This window comes from Octopus sinensis, linkage group LG6, assembly GCF_006345805.1.
Source record: "Octopus sinensis linkage group LG6, ASM634580v1, whole genome shotgun sequence".
NCBI classification, from domain to species: domain Eukaryota; kingdom Metazoa; phylum Mollusca; class Cephalopoda; order Octopoda; family Octopodidae; genus Octopus; species Octopus sinensis.
This window is the reverse complement of record NC_043002.1, coordinates 4,165,215-4,179,535: the sequence shown is the minus strand read 5'-3', so window position 1 is coordinate 4,179,535 and position 14,321 is coordinate 4,165,215.

Here is a 14,321-nt window from a genome sequence, read left to right as displayed (position 1 = left end):
CTTGGCTAAGGCAAGATACCAGGGGATGAAAATGGTAATATTGCCTTCGATTCCATTTGTACCATTGTTAAGACGCCTTCTGATCTCAGAGATGCAGTGTTCCCAGATCTACAAGCTAATTATCAGAATATGGATTGGATTGGCAAAAAGGCTATACTGGCCCTGAGGAATAAAACTGTTCACCATATTAATGATGAAATGCTAAAACTCATTCCTGGGGAAGTCTATGTATATCAGTCTATCGATACAACTCCTGACCCAGAGGACGTCATCAACTATCCAATAGAGGTACTCAATTCCTTTGAGCGCACTTTCTCAAACTTAAAGTTGGTGACCCTATAATGCTCATCAGAAATTTGGTTCCCCCAAAAGAATCCTATGGCACACGTTTGATCGTTAAGTCCTTATCTCCCGCCGTAAACTTATATCAATATTTGCCTGAATAATCATCATAATTCAGTGCAATCATTAACAGTACTTTCAAGCAATTCTGCTAGTATATATATATATAAAGTTAATCCAAACGAGAAAACAAAAACAAAATCAACGCAAGGACGTGGAACAAATAAAGTATTATTGGACGTTCAGGGAAGAAGGAGTTTGACGTTTTAAGCGGAGCTCTTCGTCGGAAACACGGAAGGGAAGACAGATCGCTAGTGATACAGACGAGGTCACATACTATGTGATCTTTAGTAATTTGTTTCTGGTAGTTGTTTGGACAATGATCTGGATGCGGTCTGTCCGAAATTGACACAACTTCATTTTGTTGAGTTGTTTTTGTGCTGCAAAGTGCGGATTCATTGGGGGACATTGTTAATGCTTAATCTAGAAATATCTCTTTTCATTTCACTGCATATTAATCCTTGGAGTAATTGAGAGTATGAAGCTTCGATGTTTGCAGGTCCTGCTTTTCTACTTAGAGAAGAGCAATTACATTATAGTTTCAAAAGTATTGCGTTTGCATCATGGGTGTGGGCTTTCTTCCATGTGCACTGGTTCCTTTTGACTGGTTTAATGGAATGTAAAGTTTTGAGTTTATTTAGAAAAATAAATGGTTAGTTCAATCGTTGCCTGGTGATGGTAACATCATCATCATTTAACGTCCGCTTTCCATGCTGGCATGGGTTGGACGGTTCAACTGGGGTCTGGGAAGCCAGAAGGCTGCACCAGGCTCCAGTCTGTTCTGGCAGTGTTTCTACAGCTGGATGCCCTTCCTAACGCCAACCACTCCGTGAGTGTAGTGGGTGCTTTTTACGTGCCACCTGCAAAGGTGCCAGACGAGGCTGGTAAACGGCCATGATCGGATGGTGCCTTTTACGTGCCGCCGGCACGGGGACCAGACGAAGCTGGCAATGGCAGCATACTATAATAATATATAAATTGTTAGTTGGTGGAATACACAGTATAGCTGTGAAGCAGTGTGGTGTGACAAATGGATCTTATATTTGCTCCTTGTGATTCTTCATTGTTCGGTGTTGGTAAATTAATGGAATAATTTGTAGATTGAGCTTGAAACATTGTCATGGGTTCGTCTGCCAGAGATTATTCATTCATTCATTTTGGGATTGGCCTTATCAGCTCATACAAGTTATCTTCTATCCAGCTGAGTTAACTCCATCCCTGAACAAATACTTGCAGTGCCATGTGTGGAGCTATATCTCATTAGTTTCTGGAATTCAATTATTACTCCTGTTAATTTCTCCCATAATTGCAGATTTTGCTCTCTCTTTCTCCGAAGAGAATTTGTTTTTGACCAGAAGAGCACTCTTGCCATCCATTTTATACTGGCACTGGTCAGGTTGCTTTTGTGGTTTGCTCCTGTGCATGTTTTATCTTTGCATAGGTTTTACTGCTGCCAGCAACTTGTTAGTACTTTGGTGTGTTATGGCATCAGCACTAGTGAAGTCCACTGCAAGACTAATGAGTCTTCTGTCTTGTAACTCACTTGCCTTGATATATTTTGACATTGAATTCTGAACTGGTGGCTATTGTTAATGATGGTTAGGCAAAATGCTGCACCTTATCAAACTATGAGTCAGTATATGTTATAGTTCTTGCATCAGATTTTGTGGTCGTATTTCTAATTTGTATTAATATTTTTAAATTTATTGCAAGAGTGCTGTTGCTATTAGCCACAGGCATTTATAAATTTTAGGAAAAGTTCTGATTGCTTCAAACTCGTGCCCACGAGCCCCGATAATACATTGCACTACCTTCAAATAGTTTGCCTATGTGCTCACATTTTAAAAGTAATGAAGACAATTGTATACAACAGAAAGACTGGAATCTCTGGTAAAGCTTCCATTATGGAGTTATTCTTATGTCATCCATCACTGGACTCCAACCTCAGAAATTCAGTGAAGGTATTTTATCGTCCATGAGATACAGGCCTATTAAAACTGTATACCTTGACTCCATGTTATTTCTTGGATTAATAGCTTCCTATCAGATTGTAATAAACAATCACATCATTGACAGCTCAAAGCTGTGAAATAATGAATGATTAGTTCAAAAAAGCATTGTTTTTTTTTTTTTTTCCTGTCAGAGAATTTACTGCTGCTCCCTGTAGAACAGTGGTCCACAACTTTATATTCTTCTCAAAATCTGGTGGCACACCTGAACTAAAGGTATAGAGGATAAAATTATATTCAGGTAACACTGCAGTGTACCTAGCATACCGGTTGTGGAGCACTGCTCTACTAACAGGTAACAAAATTTAGCTTCCAAGTCCTACATTTTTATTTCCTTAACCAATTCTAGCAGCTTTCATTACTTTCGCTGTTTTGTTTCAGGACTTTCATAATACATCATTACTTTGGTTTGATTTGAAACTCTTAAGCTGCTATTTCTAATAAGCTAAGTGAACCTATATGACAATGGTTCCATCAGAGGTGGAAGAGCTGAGAAACATTAAGGTAAGGAGAGTGAGAAAAAGGTAACACATTCCAATGAGAACTTCGGACTAAGCACCTACACCAAGGGGGCTTAATAGTGGAAACAGTCCGAGGTAAGAGCAATCAGGTACAATAGGATCAGACATTCAAGCGAACAACCTTCCTGGTGGGAAGCACAGGTACTCATTCGGAAACCTCACAACTGTGCACAGTGGTTGACTTGCCACACTAGAGTAACCTTAACCCTTTCATTACCAACCCGGCTCTTGCTTTGAGTACAAATGTCTTGTTTTCATAAGTTTTGAATTAAAATCTTCCACCAAACTTTAGTCCCAATTTATGTTCCTAACACTAGCTTAATGGTAATTAAGTTATTTTACTAAATTCTTTGTTATATTTAAAATTGATTGAAAGAAACACAGAGCATCTCAACAGAAATATGGTAACAAAAGGGTTAAAATGCGGGGCAAAGGAGACCCATTTTGACTAAATACCAGAAGAGGTACAATAAGGTCCTTTGCAGAAACTGCCAGGTGGGCAGACCTACCAAGAACTAACACCAATGGGTATCAGATTTCTATGGAAAGATAAGGTTCCTAAAGCAAAAGCAGCTGTGTATCTTATAGATTTTGCCTCTGACTGGGAGAATGCAAGTAGATCTGAAAGGAAGACTTGTTAATATTTCCCAGGCCACCTTTGGTTCTATTCAAGAACACTGAAGTGGTCATCATATGCCCAAGGCACTGGGTTAGGTCAGACTTGCTATTTCTCACCAACTGAGAAATGCTAAATCCCAGGACTTGGTTGATGAGGCTTTTGTCAAAAGATCATATGCAGGTTTATTCCCTATACAAGTCGGCGGTACTCATGCCTTGGCCTGAGCAATGTCCTAACTTAAAAGCACCACCTGATAGGATGTTAGATCATTGTTTAGTCAGGTTTTGTGATTTGGCCTATTAAATAAGGAGATGTATCCAGAAATAGATGGCTTATCTGGTATGCTTTCAAGAAATTTATCCAAGTTTCGTTTGAAGGTGATGGGAACCTTTGAATTTGTCTTGGGGTAATGTTAAATGGCTCAAAGCCTGTTGAAAAGGAATTTTATTACAGTGAATTTACGAGTTGAGAGCCTGAATTGTGTCTGGCATGTGGCCAGAATTCTGAATTTAATGCTGATATATTCTCGCTGTAGCGCTGGAGAAAAAGATTAAGTCATGCCCTTAATTTTTCTTAGAATTTAAAACTTATTTTTTCACGGAAGGTGCTCAAGAACAGGCCGAGTTTTGCTATAAGAACAACCACCTTTGTAACGAAACCAATTAGTAAATTTATCTTTATTTTCCTAGATACATAAACCTGATGATTAGAGCATGGAAATATTTTGCATAGAATCAAAAAAGGAAAAAAAAATTAATGTAACGGCGAAGTGTGAACCCAGAAACAATAAAACCGTGAAAGTAAACTAAGATATAACAGCACTTCACAACAAAATAGATATTACAACTGAGCAATTAAGAATCCGTGAAGTTCTGAAAAAGAATTTTAAGGAAAACTGTTCGGAGGCCATGAAGAATTGTGAACAAAAATTGCACCAAATTACTTTCTTTGAATAGTGTTCATTGCAAAATCTATTTCGATTTGTGCAAAATTTCTGTTAATAGAAAAAAAGACGTTGCCTCTATATTCTTTTTATTCCGCTAACGTTTTAAATATATTTGGATACACGGTTACATTAATATATACGTATGTATATATAAACACATTTATGTAGACAATATTTCACATAAATCGACTTATTTTTTACCCAAGATAAAAAAAATTGATGGCATAGTTTCGGTAAACTTCGCCAAATTGATTATAAGAATATATTTCACGAAATCTCGTTTTCATATAATATTGCCACGGCATGCATATATATATATATATATATATATATATATATATATATATTTATAAACGTGTGTTGTTATATCGAGCGAAGCACGTGCCCGTTTACTTAATTATCTCCGTCTATAAAACCAGTTTGCGGCGCCTTAAATGTTTCTTGTCCTGTAAAGTAAGTTAGTTTTAATTATCAAAAATCTATAAATACACTCTCACGGATGTATTCCACACGTTTGTTACCTAAATTTCTTGTTTAGATTTAAATCTATTCGGTATGAAGACATCGTTACATACGTTTCTGTGTGAAGAGATATTTACATTTACGATAACTTGTAGACATAAACTTTTAATTTCCGAATATGATTTAAGAATTTGTTACCAAAACTTTAGGTCTACCAAGAATATAACCGCAAAATGCATTTTTTTTTTCCGTTTTGAGAGGCTATTAAAATAGATAAATGATTTTTCGGAGTTAATTATATTAAAACTGCGGGAGTAAAAGACTCTTCGACTGATACAGTGGGCTTGAATCATGAGATGTTACATTAAAAATAGTGGAAAGCACTTGCTTTCATCATTAATGCAAACAAACACCACATAAAAAATATATTAGTTGTCTATCTCCACGTAAACCCAGTCGAACTCATTTCACCGAGTGTGACTATCCGATTTCTTTTGTTGTAATTTAGAATATTTACTCGTTTTCTTATTTGAGACTGTAGGAAAAGAGGAGGTTTGGCTGCTATTTCTAACAAGCAAAGACTCTTAGTGGTTCTGAAAACTTCGTTCTGTTATAAGTAGGGTTATAGTTTAAGTGTTAATAAAACAAATACATATTAAATCTATAATAAACTGTTTAAATAAAGCCACCAGTCCTTTGATTGGCAGAATCGTTGGAACGTCAGCGAAAATATCTTCGGTATTTAGTGAAGTCCTTTTTTTACGTTCTGAGTTCAAAACCTGCCGCGCTCATCGTTGCTTTTCACTCAAAGATCTATAAAATAGGTAGTAACATCAATTTAATATTCCTATAAATCATCCCCAAGGAGGAATGAGTTTATAATATATTAGTTTGAAGCTTGTAAATATCGTACATAAACAAAGTACAGCTGTCTGAGGGGTGTTTACAGAAAAACTATTAGGAAAAAGAAATACGAAAGGTGGATTTCTTGCGGTCATGAAAGGAAATTAAGCGTTCGATTAGATCAGTCATGGACAACCTGCGGGCGGCCCGCGGGACTTACTAAATGGCACACCCAACGAAAAAATTACCTCGAGTTTTTTAGCAGCGTGAACCACGTCTTATGTGACTTGCTTCTCGAAAAAGGTTGTTCGTGCCAGGATGAGAGGGATAGCCACCGAGATGACTCGGACTCCAAGCCTCTCAACTGTATTCTCAGTTACTATAGAGTATGTTGTGTATACTTCGTCTACTGTCCGAACACCACGGTTTGGCTTCACTGTACCAAGGTGGCACAGACCAGCAGTCGATTGAATCGGCTCCAGTGCTTGATTGGTAATTCTGTTTATATTAACCCCGGAAGAAAGAGTCGGGGAAGGAAAATATATGATTATGTAAATAAAGAAGGAAAGAACAAGAGTGCTGGGAAATAAAAAGGATTACACCCAGAGTTGTGACTGGCCTTTTAAAGAAATGAATAAATATAGATTAATATTTCTACAATACAATATTATAGATCCAATTTTGCCAATGGTTTGGCATGAGTGTTAGGGGAAAACCACAATGCTGGTGTTCGTCAGAAAGGCCGGTAGGAAGAAATTGGCTTTTTAGACCATTTCCTCTGTCGAGTCCTACACAAGGATGTTAATTTAAACACCCGCATAGCTACAGACTCACCACACAGATATTCTTAAAGGACACGTTGCACAGATACATGTACATACACATCATCATCATCATTGTTCGACCGTGGTCGAGACAATGGAATTTACCATGCTACGCCAGACTTCATGGTCCGTCATGGCATTACGGAGGTCCTGTTGCTGGATGCTTGTATCCCTGGAGATTACATCAGGGTAGGAGAGGGTGCACCCTCTGGTATTGCGAGTAGATGGCTTCCAGAGGAGAAGACATGGACATACAAGCAAACCACATAAAGATAAATACATAGAACAAGATATATGCACACATCTCAATAGATAAAAGTATGCATATATAAACTTAGATTTGAAAGAAAACTTTTTAAATTTTAATAGTAGCACTTTACATTTTCTACATATGTGTGACATTAAGATTTATGAAATAAAAATTATTGAAGTTAAACATTGAATTAATAGTGTTTGCTTTTATTAGCGTATAAAATATAAGCTGTTTGACTGGAAGACACTCTAAATCTGTACAGAGACTGGTCTTTTAGCAATAATGTATTGCCAAAATATTTACAGTCTGTTCACTGTACTTCTAAAATTTTAGCAAGTTGTTAAGCTACCTAAATTCTAACTACAGGTACTATACAAAAAAAAGGCCAAAACATTTCTAATATCAGGAATAAATAAATATTACTCGAGACTAATACAAAAGGCCTCAGGATATGAATTTGATGGATGGAAGCACTCCGTCGGTTACGACGACGGGGGTTCCGGTTGATCCGATCAACGGAACAGCCTGCTTGTGAAATTAACGTGTAAGTGGCTGAGCACTCCACAGACACGTGTATCCTTAACGTAGTTCTCGGGGATATTCAGCGTGACACAGAGAGTGACAAGGCCAGCCCTTTGAAATACAGGTACAACAGAAACAGGAAGAAAGAGAGAGAAAGTTGTGGTGAAAGAGTACAGCAGGGATCACCACCATCCTCTGCCGGAGCCTCGTGGAGCTTTAGGTGTTTTCGCTCAATAAACACTCACAACGCCCGGTCTGGGAATCGAAACCGCGAGTCCGCTGCCCTAACCACTGGGCCATTGCGCGTCCACTATGAATTTGAACTGCATCCAGTAATGGGACCCTGGCTCAGGAGTTCCAGTGTTTTGAGGAATGTAGAACCACTTCTTAACCATTATTATTCCTAGGTCTACTCTGGCCCAGAGTAGTACCACTTGCCAGGGTTCCAGCCTTGGGTTAAGTAAATCACATGTAACCAGGGTACATTGAAATCATGATGGATGTGAACTATTTCAACCGATAAACTTATTGAGTCAATGGCAAATATCTCTAGATTCTGAGAGGATAAACTGACCAAAAATCCATCAGTGGGCAGAATCAACCAGTTCGGTTAAACTACTGCTATCATCTGGAGTTGCAGTATATGCAGATCAGTTTGCTGGACATTGTTGTAGAATTGAAAACGAGGTAATTTCTCCTCTTCTCCTCTGGAAGCCATCTGCTCGCGATACCAGAGGATGCACACTCTCCTACCCTGATGTAATCTCCAGGGATACAGGCATCCAGCAACAGGACCTTCGTAATGCCATGATGGACCGTGAAGTCTGGCGTAACAGTAAATTCCATTGTCTCGACCACGGTCGAACAATGATGATGATGATATACAGATGAGATATTTCAGCTATCAGAAGGGCAACATGATTTGTTGGTCCAGACAAGTTACCCAATTTGGATGGATGAAGATCTAAAAATCCAATTTTAAAATAAAGTGAATTTTAGAATCTCAAACAACTGCAGTTGGTCGACATTAACAACAATCAGTATGAAATTTCAAAAATTCTATTATTCCTTTTAATACCTAACCACTTGGAACTTCCCTTGGTTCTGTGATAGAAATTTCCTGTTTTGAAGTGACCAGCATTAAAGTCTTCCGTCAAAATTTCATGTTTATGTTCCAAATACCAGCTTCGTATTTACCAAATTATTTTACTAAATTCTCAATAATTTTCGAAGTTAATTGAAATAAAGGCAATGTACTTAATCAGAATTATTGTAACAAATGGGGTAAATATTTCGTTTTGGGATTTGGTTGGCAAGATTCTTTATATGAGTTCGTGTGTTGAAGCATATTCTGTTGTGTCTGGGGAGAGTCATTTTCTTTTTGTGCCTTGTTATGTAACACACTCACCAGTAAAATTTCCACTTTTTTCTTGTTTTTATTGTCCTAAAATTTTCATTGTGTCTCGCAACCTTTTCAGTTGCAAGACGCAACAAAAATTTTAGGACAATAAAAATAAGAAAAAAGTGGAAATTTTACCGGTGAGTGTGTTAAATTATAAGGCACAAAAAGAAAATGACTCTCCCCAGAGACAATAAAAAGGGTAAAGTTAATGAAATAAAGCAATAGATTCATGAAAGAAGCAAAAGAGAAGGACCAGCAAGCTGTAGAGGGAGGACATCTAATAGGGTTAGGGTTAAATGTGTTGAAATATATTGGGGAGATGAGAAGGAATAACTTCTGAGGTGGGAAAATACTGTTGCATATTTGATGACTTGGGTTTAAAAAAAAAAAAACATATTTTGTCCTTTTTTTAAGACTAAGTACCAAGCACCAAAGATACACTCAAAGCCTCACAGAAGTACTTTCAGATCAAGCCTGACACTTGAGAAATGCAAGCACAAGGACTGCCCTGCCCTGCATAGCTGCACCAACAGAGGTGCCACCTCCTACAAACAGAACGGGTTTGTAAGAGCACAAAGAAGACAGGAGCTGAGCAGGTCCAGAGCTGACTCTTGGTCTCCATTCACAGCAATGAACCTTCGGCAGAACCTTCCAAGCCTGCATCCAGCCTCATCAGCCACAGATGTATCATGACCCATCTTCTCCTGCATGATGTCCTTGGTCATCATCAACAGTAAATATTACTAGATTTGATATACCCATTTCTTTACTACCCACAAGGGGCTAAACACAGAGAGGACAAATGGATTAAGTCAATTATATCGACCCCAGTGCGTAACTGGTACCTATTTAATCGACCCCGAAAGGATGAAAGGCAAAGTCGACCTCGGTGGAATTCGAACTCAGAACGTAGCGGCAGACAAAATACCGCTAAGCATTTCACCCGGCATGCTAACGTTTCTGCCAGCTCGCCACCCTAAAGACAGATGAAATACCTATTTCTTTACTACCCACAAGGGGCTAAACACAGAGGGGACAAACAAGGACAGACAAACAGATTAAGTCGATTATAATCGACCCCACTGCGTAACTGGTACTTATTTAATCGACCCCGAAAGGATGAAAGGCAAAGTCGACCTCAGCGGAATTTGAACTCAGAACGTAGCGGCAGACGAAACACCACTAAGCATTTCGCCCGGCATGCTAACGTTTCTGCCAGCTCGCCGCCCTAAAGACAGATGAAATACCACTAAGCATTTTGCCTAGCATGCTAACCATCCTCCCAGTTCACACAGCTTTACTTCCGATTGTAATATTAAAAAAGTAAATTTTAAGCAGCAAGCTTAGTGATTAGCTTTCACTTCAAAACATTATAGAGTTAGTTGAATTCCTGGCTGAATAAGCGCAGGTAAGCAGAGTCAATTGATTATGGGGCATGACTGACATTATAACTTCCCCAGTGGATCTCTGGTCAGCATCTAATAAAATGTCAACAACTGCTTCTCATTAAAATAAAACATGTATCAACCAGATCCAGGTCATTACTGCTTATAAGCAAAGCAACATTTAAGCATTAAACTGTAATTGATATTCAACTATTAATTAGTAATTAAAGCAAGCATATATTATTTTGAAATAAATTTACTGCAACATAAACAATATCCATTAATCTGTTTCAGGTTTTTCAGAATGAATCTTGAAACCAGGCGGGACATTTTGCGTTGTTATTACGCATCAAGGAATTCTCCTGTTGCTGCCCTTCGTTTATACAAAAAAGAAAAGGGATTAAAGCATGACCCTTGTGACCCAACGACTGTTACTAAACTTGTTAAACGTTTCGAAGAAACTTACACTCTCATGGATAAACCGAAATCTGGTCGCAAATCATTGGCGGACGAACGGAGAAGCCTGATTGATGATGCGAAAACCTACCTGCAAACAACATCCATACGTGCCATTGCTGCAGCTACTGGAATTCCAAAATCATCAGTTTACCGTTTACTGAGAAACGATCCTGAGTTGTATCCTTATAAAATGTCCCTGGTAGAAGAGCTGAATGAGTGGGACAAACCCAAACGCCTTACCTTTGCCAATTGGCTTCAGGAAAATCTCCATTTGATCTCACGCATTCTTTGGAGTGATGAAGCCCACTTTTATCTTGATGGGAGAATTATTCGCCATAACTGCAGAATCTGGAGTCGACACAAAACAGAAAATGATTTAGAACTGTCTTTGAATGGTCCCAGACTAACTCTGTGGATGGGATTTACATCTGAATTTGCGCTGGAACCATTCATCTTTGACGAAAATGAACACATCAATGCTGATAATTATCTCGCTATGTTGCAACAGCATGTGCGACCTCAACTTGTTAGAAAAGGTAAACTTTCTCAGACAATTTTCATGCAAGATGATGCACCTGCACATTTTGCACCAGCCGTAAAAGATTTTCTCGTTAACACTTTCACAGGGGAACGCGTGATCTCTCCCGGCTGTTCTAATGAATGGCCACCACGATCCCCTGACATAATACCAGTAGACTATTGGTTTTGGGGGTGTCTGAAATCTAAAATTTTTCATAATAACTCTCCAACAACTCTGTTTGAAATGAAATGCAAAATCATAGAAGCATGCAATAATTTCACTATAGAGGACTTTTCAGCTGCTGTTGCTAATCTACCAAAGCGTGTTGAGCACTTAATACAAGCTGCAGGGGGGAATATTGATCATATTGTATAGCTGGACAGATCAATCAATGGATTTATGTTTCTCTAATCTACATATTTATATATATATATATATATATATATATATATATATATATACCTTATTATTAAAGCTGTAAAAACATCACAAAAATATCTCAAAAAACTGCTACTCAGAGTTTCATGATTCTGTTCATCAGGCAGTTGTGATGAAGAATGTGATCCATTCTTGATCACAACTGCTTGACGAACGGAAATGTGAAACTCTGAGTAGCAGTTTTTTGTGATGTTTTTGCAGCTTTAATAACAGAGCACATTACTCTACCTCCAGTACTTGAGTACTATTTTTTCCCACCTTGTTTCACATTTATGTGCTTACTCAGGTATATATATACGTAAATCATCATCATCATCATCATCATTTAGCGTCCGTTTTCCATGCTAGCATGGGTTGGACGGTTCTACTGGGGTCTGTGAAGCCAGAAGGCTTCATCAGGCCCAGTCAAATCTGGCAGTGTTTCTACGGCTGGATGCCCTTCCTAACGCCAACCACTCCGTGAGTGTAGTGGGTGCTTTTTACGTGCCACCCGCACTGGTGCCAGACAGAGCTGGCAAACGGCCACGAACGGATGGTGCTTTTTATGTGCCACCGGCACGAGGGCCAGGCGAGGCTGGCAACGGACACGAAACGGGGCGGTGCTGGCAACGGTCGCGAAACGGAAAGTTCTCTTACATGCCACCGGCACTGGTAACACATCTGCAATTTCCATTGATCGATTTCGATTCTGATCCTCACTTGCCTCAATGGGTCTTCACAAGCAGAGTTTCGACATGCCACCAGCACTGGTAGCACATCCGCAATTTCCATTGATCGATTTCGATTCTGATCCTCACTTGCCTCAACACGTCTTCACAAGTAGAGTTTTGTGTCCCAAGAAGGGAAGGTATGCATACGTAGGCTGGCTCCATCCCATGTAGAAGGCCACGGGTTGTGGACTCACTTGTCCTGCCGGGTCTTCTCGCGCACAGCACACTTCCAGAGGTCTCGGTCTCTAGTCATTTCCTCAGTGAGACCTAAAGTTCGAAGGTCGTGCTTCACCATCTCGTCCCAGGTTTTCCTGGGTCTGCCTCTTCCACAGGTTCCCTCAACCGCTAGGGTGTGGCACTTTTTCACACAACTATCTTCATCCATTCTCGCCACATGACCATACCAGCGCAAACGTCTCTCTTGCACACCACAACTGATGCTTCTTAGGTCCAGCTTTTCTCTCAAGGTACTTACACTCTGCCGAGTGTGAGTACCAGCATTACACATCCATCGGAGCATACTGGCTTCATTTCTAGCGAGCTTACGCATATCCTCAGCAGTCACGGCCCATGTTTCACTGCCATGTAGCATGGCTGTTCGTACACACGCATCATACAGTCTGCCTTTCACTCTGTGCGAGAGGCCTTTTGTCACCAGCAGAGGTAAGAGCTCTCTGAACTTTGTCCAAGCTATTCTTACTCTAGCAGTTACACTTTCAGCACACCCGCCCCCGCTGCTGACTTGGTCACCTAGGTAACGGAAACTATCAACTATTTCTAGTTTTTCTCCCTGGAAAGTGACGGAAGTTGGTCTCAGAGCATTTTCAGTGTTTATTGTTCCTGAGCATCTGCCACATACAAAAACCATCTTCCTAGCTAGCCTTCCTTTGACATTGCTGCATCTCTTATGTGTCCATAGCTTACACTTGGTGCATCTTATAGAGTTTCTACCTACACCTTTTCTACAGATCGAGCAGGGCCATCTACCTGAAGGTGTTTGTGATTTGTCTACCTTCCTACTGATTACGACTTTGGTTTTAGCTAGATTGACTCTGAGGCCATATATATATATATATATACACACATATACATACATACGTGCAGTCATTTACTGTAACTGTTTTTCATCTTTGCAAACATAACTGATTCATGAAACACATAAATAAAATCAACATTTAACATGTACAACTGTGTATTAAATACACGAATTTAAAAACCTTGCCTCTTTTAATTTACTGTCATTGAACTAGCATAAATGTAAACGCATAACTGAAAAAGGACTCAATAATATATATCACCATTGCTTTATCATTGGTCAGAATTTGTTTTGGCTACTTTTCTACACTTGGATACTCTTCTTGTTACCCACCTCCACCTGTTCTGGACAAGGTATACCTAACTAAGTGTTCATGTATCTTACATCAATGAAAGAACAAGGCCTGTATCCTTAGAGATAGTCACTTTTACCAGTCTTGTGGAAGTACTATGATGAGGCACTAACATACAGATACTTGAATGGAAAAGATTAAGTATTCACTAGTAGTAACAAATGACTGTTCTAAAACTATTGCAAAGAGAGTATATAATACAGTACACCATGAGTCTATGAAAGTAAAAACTATTCTTCCCTTATCAAGGCACATTTCACAAGTCCAGTTGCTACTCAACAAACAATCTCTATGTTAGAGCTGAATGCTAATAATATCTGATATTATCATGATTCAACTTCAAACCCCAAGATCTAGTTTGCAATTGCTAAAGAATGGTGTGAAATGCAACATCTATCATCACAGAAAACAGCTGAACTCGTTGCATAGGACTCAGAATATCCTTCCAAAAATTTCTTGTATCATTCTGATAGACTAATTAAAAAAAAGACTAATTAAAATAAAAAGGAAAGCATGGTACTCTTTAATCCTTTAGCATTTAGATTACTCATTGAGATTTCAATAATGGGATTATTTATTTTTAAAATGAGATCTTACAGTAGGTATGAGAGGTCATAT